The 7,206-nt window shown below is 36.9% G+C and overlaps 1 pseudogene; it reads left to right on the top strand.

Moving 5' to 3' along the window:
- Positions 1 to 400: 400 nt before the first annotated feature.
- LOC138155152 (glutathione peroxidase 7-like) lies at positions 401 to 6,871 on the top strand (annotated as a pseudogene).
- Positions 6,872 to 7,206: the final 335 nt, after the last annotated feature.

The following is a 7,206-nucleotide window of genomic DNA, read 5'->3' as shown; positions in this document are numbered from 1 at the left end:
GCTCCAGCATCCACCTCCTCCAATCCATGTAAAAATTACTCTAAACAAACTTTGGAACTACAGAACCCACAAAATGACAGAGAGAAGCAAGCTTCCCAGTGAAGACAGCTCAGCAGACTGGCAGGAAGCAGCCTGAGCAGCTTGTTGGGAGCCAAGCCCACCCCTGCTCTAGCCAGAGGTTTTAGCCTCAGGGCAACCACAACCAACTGCCAGCTGGAGAGACTTCAGATCACCAGGAGCTGTGGTGATTTCCAGAATTATCAACCCATAGATGCTAAGGAAAAAATGAGAGGTCAGTGCAGTGTGGACTTTAGGATCTGGGAATTTGGGAGTATGATCCAGCCTTTAACCCCTGGAGTGAAGAGTGGCTGAGGTGCCGCAGCTGTACAGCTACTGCCACATGGCTGCTTCAGAGCTCCAGTTCTGCAGATTGCAGGGGGACCAAGTGACAAGTATGAGGGGTAATCACTCTTTAACCTGCTTGGATCTGGATCACTGTCTGGGGTGGAGGTCCTGGGATGCATGACCAGTTTGCCAGAGCTTGTGGAGGCTTCAGAGAGAGCACTCAACTAATAGATTCAGCAGCAAAGAAAACCCCAGCAACTGGGACAACTATCTTTTATCTGGTAGCAGAGTTCTACTGTGGCAAAAAGTTCAAAAGTCAAGTAATTGAGTGGCAACATGAGCAAGCAAAGGAAGCAAAGCAAGCAGAGCAAACAGACATTAGACTCCTATTTGGGGGGGGCAAAAAGGATCAAAACATGGAACAGGAGGAAGACAACAAAGTCAGAACTCCTGCACCAAAAGCTTCCAAGAAAAATAGGAGCTGGTTAAAGGGCACAGAGGACCTTGAGAAGGATTTTGAAAATGAAATAAGAGAAGTGGAGGAGAAATTGGGAGGAGAAATGAGAATGATGCAAGAAAATTGTGAAATAAGAGTCAACAACCTGACTGAAGACAATAACACTTTAAAAAATAGACTAACTCAAATGGCAAAAGAGGCTTAAAAAGACAATGGGGAGAAGAATGCCTTAAAAAGTTGAATTTGCCAGATAGAAAAAGAATCTCAAAGGGGAATGAAAATAATCATTGCTTCAGAATTAGATTGGAGCAAATGAAAGCTAGTGACTTTATGAGAAATCAAGATAAGATTAAACAGATCCAAAAGAATGAAAAAATATAAGGTAATGTGAAATATCTCATTGGAAAACCACTTCTTGGAAAATAGATCCAGGAGAGATAATTTAAAAATTATTGGACTACCTGAAACCATGATCACAAAAAGAACCTAAAAATCATCCTCCAAGAAATTCTCAAGGAAAATTACCCTCATGTTTTAGAACCACAGGGCAACATGAGGTTGAAAGAACCCACTGATCACCTCCTGAAAAATATCCCAAAAAGAAAACTCCTAGCAATATTATAGCCAGGTTTGGGAGTTCCCAGATCAAGGAGAAAACATTATAAGCAGCCAGGAAGAACCAATTTGAATTAAGGGATCAAAGGACTTGGAATATGATATTCCCAAGGTCAAAGGGGCTGGGATTAATACCAAGAATCACCTACCCATCAAAACTGAGTATCATGTTTCAGGGGAAAATAGGGTCATTCAGTGGAATAGAAGATTTCAAGATTTCTTGCTGAAAAAAGCAGAGTTGAATAGAAAATTTGACATTCAGATACAAGAAGCAAGAGAAGCATGAGAAGGTAAACAGGGAAAAGAAATCATAAAGAACTTATCAGGTTTAAACCATTTATATTCCTACATGGAAAAATTATAATTGTAACTTATGAAATTTTTCTCAATATGAGAATAGTTGAAGGGAATAGAAATGTGTGTGTGTGTGTGTATACACACATATATACATATGTATGTCTATATGGGAGGGTATATTGGCTATGAATACATATGTGAATATGTCTGTATATGTGCACAGCTATACATAAACAGAGGGCACAGTGCCAATTTAATAGGAAAGGATGATACTTAAAAGGTGAAATTAAGAGGTGAGAGAGGAATATAATGAGAGGAGATGGAGAGAGACAGAATGGGGTAAATTATCTCATGTAGAATAGGCAAGGAAAAACTCTTACAATGGAGGGGAAGAACAGGAAGGCAAAAGGGAATGAGTCAACCTTATTCTCAATGAATTTGGCTTAGGGAAGGAATGACATACACACTAAATAGGATATCTCACCCAACAGGAGAGTATGGAGGAAGGGGATGAGAGGGGGGATGATTCAAGGGAGGGCAGGTTGGGGGGGGGGAGGGAAGTTGGAAGCACCTACTTCTGAAAAAGGACAGAATCAAAGTAGAGAATAGAAGATGTGGGGGTGGGAAAGGATGGAGGGAAATATAATCAGTCTTTCACAATATATCCACTATAGAAATGTTTTGCATAGCTACACATGTACAACCTATATTGAATCACTTATCTTCCAATTTAGGTTGGGTGATGATGGAAGAAGGGAAAGAAAATGGAATTCAAAGTTTTAAAATCAGATGTTTAGAAGTATATGTACAATATGTGTGTGTGTGTGTGTGTGTGTGTGTGTAATTTGTAGTAGTATTATTTTTCATGTAACTGGGAAATAAGATATAGAGTCACTGGGGCATAGAGATCCACCTTGCCCTACTGGAAAGTGGGAGGGTGTATGGGGGAAGATATGGGAGAGAGTGATTGGGGGAGGGGACATTCAGTGGGATCATTGTTTTGGGGTGGTGGGTAGGGGGAAAATGGGGAGAAAATTTGTAACTCCAAATCTTGTGGAAATGAACGATGTAAACAAAAAATTTAAAAGAGAGAAAAATCAATAAACATTAAAAAAAAAAAACTGAGGCATATGGTGATTTTAATCCAGGGATGCAGTTTGGCAAAAGATGAGCAACAATATGATAAGGAAACAAGATATTTAAAGGTAGAGGACATTTTAAAGAAATATACTTGCTGTGTGACCCCCCTAGAAAGTTCCTTAACTTCTCAGCACTATTGGTACCTACGTCTATCAGGTGCAGAGCAAACATAAATCTGCATTGTCAGAGGAAGTTGAATTACTCAGAACTTCCCTATACCAATGGATTCATAGGTCCAAACCATACTCATCCTCATATTTCCCAAATTAGAAAGAAGACCAATAATTCAGACTAGACAAGAAAAAAGTCAGAGATAATTGAATACCTTGAAAAGAAAAGAACTTTGTATTTGAGAAGAAATTGCTGTGAAAACTGTAAAAAAAAAAAGTCTGGCAGAAATTGTTAGGTCAACACATATCTTATATCAAATGAAACAAAATAAATAAATATATTTTTTGAATATTAAGGATCATAAAGATTATATGATTATTATAGATCATAATATTTAGAATAGAAGCAGATCATATATTTTTGACATCAAATGATAAGAGTATGAATTCCAAAAAAAGGAAATTATTCCAAATTATTTCTAACATTTAATGAGGTGATTAAATCTATAAAACTGATAAATCTAAAAATACAAAACTGAAAAGTGTCTAAATGGACAAAAATAATGTAATTAGAAGAAGAAAGAAAGTGATTGGATAGGGAAAGAATCTTTGTGTTGAATATTTCTGAATAGTGTCTGATACCAAGAGGATTGAGTAATTACAAAAATGCATTGGAACTAAAGCTGTTCCCCAATAGAAAAATGGTTAAAAAAAACAGTTCTTAAAAGAACAGTCAGAAACTAAATAATCATATGAAAAAAATGCTCTATAATCATGAATAATCAGAGATAAAAAAACTGAGGTCCTACCTCACAACAAAAATATATGGTTAAAACAATATAGTATGTATACACTCAGTGTGGGAGAGATAGTAGAGTCATGGGTAGTGTATTAGTTTTAATTTAATTTATGATTAATTAATTTATAAATTTCTATAAAAATAATTAATTAAATTAATTTTTAAATTAAATCCTAAGCTAATAGATGGTTAAACATTTCAAACATTCTGGAAAGTAATTTTGTATTATTCAAAGAAAGTGTCTAAAATGTGCATGCCCTTTGACCTTGATATTCCTCTGATAGGCATATACTCTAAGGAGGTCAGTGACCAAAAACAATTCCTATATATGTGAAAGTATTTAGAAGAGCACTTTTTGTACTTACTTTTCAAAGAAGTGGATACAAAATTGATATAAATTGATTAGAGAATATTAACCAAATTATGATTTGTAAATATAATAGAGTATTACTATATCCTAATAAATCATAAGTATTAGAAATATCAAAGAGGACATTTATGTGTATATATACAAAGTAAATTAGCAATCTCGAAAACAATATGCATCATGTCTATTATAAAGTAAATTCAAAAAGCAAGAAAACAATTGAAACTGAATTCTATGAAACTATAATGACCAAGTTTAACCACACGCACACACACACACACACACACACAAAGACATAAGAAATTTCTCCAACTCCCTTGTCTTTGCATAATTGAGGAGATTATAAATGTGAAATATGGCATACATGCTTAAACATTTTTTCATGCGTTGATTCATTTTTCTAACTGACTTTCCCCCCTCTTTTTTTTGTCTTTGTTACAAGGGATGCCTCCCCAGGAGGGGGAGAGAAGAAAGGTGCATTGAGAAATATTAAGGATATAAAACAAAAGATAGTAATAAATATTTATTTTTAAAGGAATATATAGATCCATAAACAAAAGTAGCTAACGAATCATTTGAACTTGGCTACATCTCCAGAACTAAAGGTATATGAAACTAAGCCCCAAAGAAGTTAAGGGACTTTGACTTACACAACTTAATTCCACAGTGAATAAGTGGCAAGGTGAGGACTAAAATATATTTTTACTTCCCAATTCAATGCCTTTTCCCCTTCTACCAAGATATCACCTCATATCTTTTTTCATTATTTTAGAATTTATTCATGGAGCACCATTCATTGGGGAGGGGGAGGGAAAGAGGGAGGTGAAGATGAAGAGGGGGAGAAGCTAAGAACAATTTTGATCTCCATTAAATGTGTCTTGAAATACTGAATATTATGTGACTATTCAAAAATGATTGTCATTTGTTCCCAAAGAGGAAATTTTCTGTTGTACCTCATACTGGGAATTCACCTTGATAAATCTTAGGGCTAGAATAATGTGGGTATCCTTAATTAAAGACAAATTGTCAATGATGGATTAAGGAACTTGCCTACATTTGCCTTAGCCCAAAACTATATTGTAAGTCTATCACTTGCAAGAAACATTAAATCCACCAACATATCTTTAGCTAAAATGTTACTCAAGCATCCTTTTTTGTCAAAATCATGATAATGTCATAATGATGTGTTTGAAAGGCCATAATTAAGGGTAAGTTAGCATTTCTATCTGAAACTCAAAGCTAAAACAAGATTATCACTTGTCCCATTTACTGTATTGTAAATGATATCAGGCTTTCAAAAATTTTCAAATAATTCTTATCATATCTTTAGAAACTACACACAATACAAAATAGTTCTGATGAACAAGAACCTCATTAAAATAATGTAATCCTGCTCTCCACTGATCCTCACGTGGGGTGATCCTCACATGGAATGGACTCCAGGCTCTTCATTAGCCTAGCCATTTATGGTCATGCAGTTGAATAATATTACCTTTTAGTGACCACTTATATACCCTAAGCCTAACCTACTAAGTTATAGACAGGTTGCAATCTACAGGACAAAATCACTGGCCTGCTGTATGGACACTCTCTCTCCTTTATAAGGTGTCACTGGTTTTCAATGTGGTCAGTGAGTGTGGCTACACAGACCAGTACAGCCAAGCCCTTCAACAGCTACAGCAGGACTTGGACCCACACCATTTCAATGTGCTGGCCTTTTCTTGCAACCAATTTGGTCAGCAGGAGAGAGACACCAACGAAGAGATTGAGAACTTTGCCCAGAATACCTATGGAGTCTACTTCCCGGTGTTAAGCAAGATTGCTGTCCATGGTACTGATGGAATCTTAATAAAGCTGCCCCCAACCCCAAAATTCTAACTTCATTATAGGCCTGGCCCCACTGAAGAGCACACCCACTGTATCTTCCTAACCCGCAATATCCTACCTTCTTCATATATGTCTCACTGCTCACTGGAACAACAGGTGTGTCCCTGAACTCTTAGTTCCCACAGAAAGAGTAGGTGTGTCCATGTGATAGGAACCTAGCTACAGCCTCTCCCTGGTCACTGCCCAAGACTCATTCACACAGAAACAGGTGTGTTCTTGCATTCAATCACAATCATATCATCTATCTAGCCCAAGACAGGACCACAATACGTAACTATCTGTCTTAACCAGACAGGACCACAATAGCTAGCCAGTTGGAGGGCAAAATGACCAGAATGTTTAACCACCAAACTGTAGATGGGACCCCTCCTCCATTACCTAATCCCTTAACAAACTCCTCCTGCCTTTCTAATATTAATGATATTCTTCTATTCTATGCAAATTTCTGTTATTTAATTGCATCTTTATCCTATAAAAATACAACTTGCTTTCTCTAAAGTTGCTGGTTCCTCTTGAAACTTAGGCCACTTCATGAGAGGCATCAATCTCAATAAATGCCTATACTTGGAGTAGAGGTGTTCTGACTCTGGATTCTTTGAGACAGTTCCACCTCAATGCATCATGAAACCCAAAGTGTCCTTGGGTTTAAACCACAACAGTACTGGGGACAATGCTGCCTTCAAATATCTAATTGAATACCTGGGGAGGAGCCAACTTGGAATTTCTGGAAGTACCTAGTAGCCCTGAATGGAAAAGTGATGGGAGCCTGAGACTCAACTGTTCCAGTGGAGAAGATTTGACCCAAGATCCATGAGCTTGTGGGGAAATTCATCCTGGGGAAGAAGGATGAGTAATAATCACTCCTGACCTTCTCCTTGACTTCACAATGTCAAATGCAAATACAAAATGTGAATGCCAAATATTTTTCCCACAGGTGCCTTGTAGGGAGATATTCTTCCTTCGTTGCTCTTCAAACCCAGGGAGAAAAACTCAGGCTCTCAGTGATATATCTTCTACATTTAATTTAGACAGAGACAATAAGAACTTAGTGGCAATAAGAACTCAATAGCTTAAAAGAATCTGTGGCTACTAATATCTCAGAATCTCTTTGAAAGTACAACTTGGAACCAATAAACACTCAACAGCCTATAAGAAGTTATGGCCAATATGAATTCAGTAGCCAATAAGA

The sequence above is a fragment of the Petaurus breviceps genome, unplaced genomic scaffold, assembly GCF_028583685.1.
Source record: "Petaurus breviceps papuanus isolate PSGF00001 unplaced genomic scaffold, PetGlider_PUasm1.0 91133, whole genome shotgun sequence".
Taxonomy (NCBI): domain Eukaryota; kingdom Metazoa; phylum Chordata; class Mammalia; order Diprotodontia; family Petauridae; genus Petaurus; species Petaurus breviceps.
The sequence above is the reverse complement of the archived record's forward strand: the minus strand, read 5'-3'. Positions and strand labels throughout refer to the sequence as shown.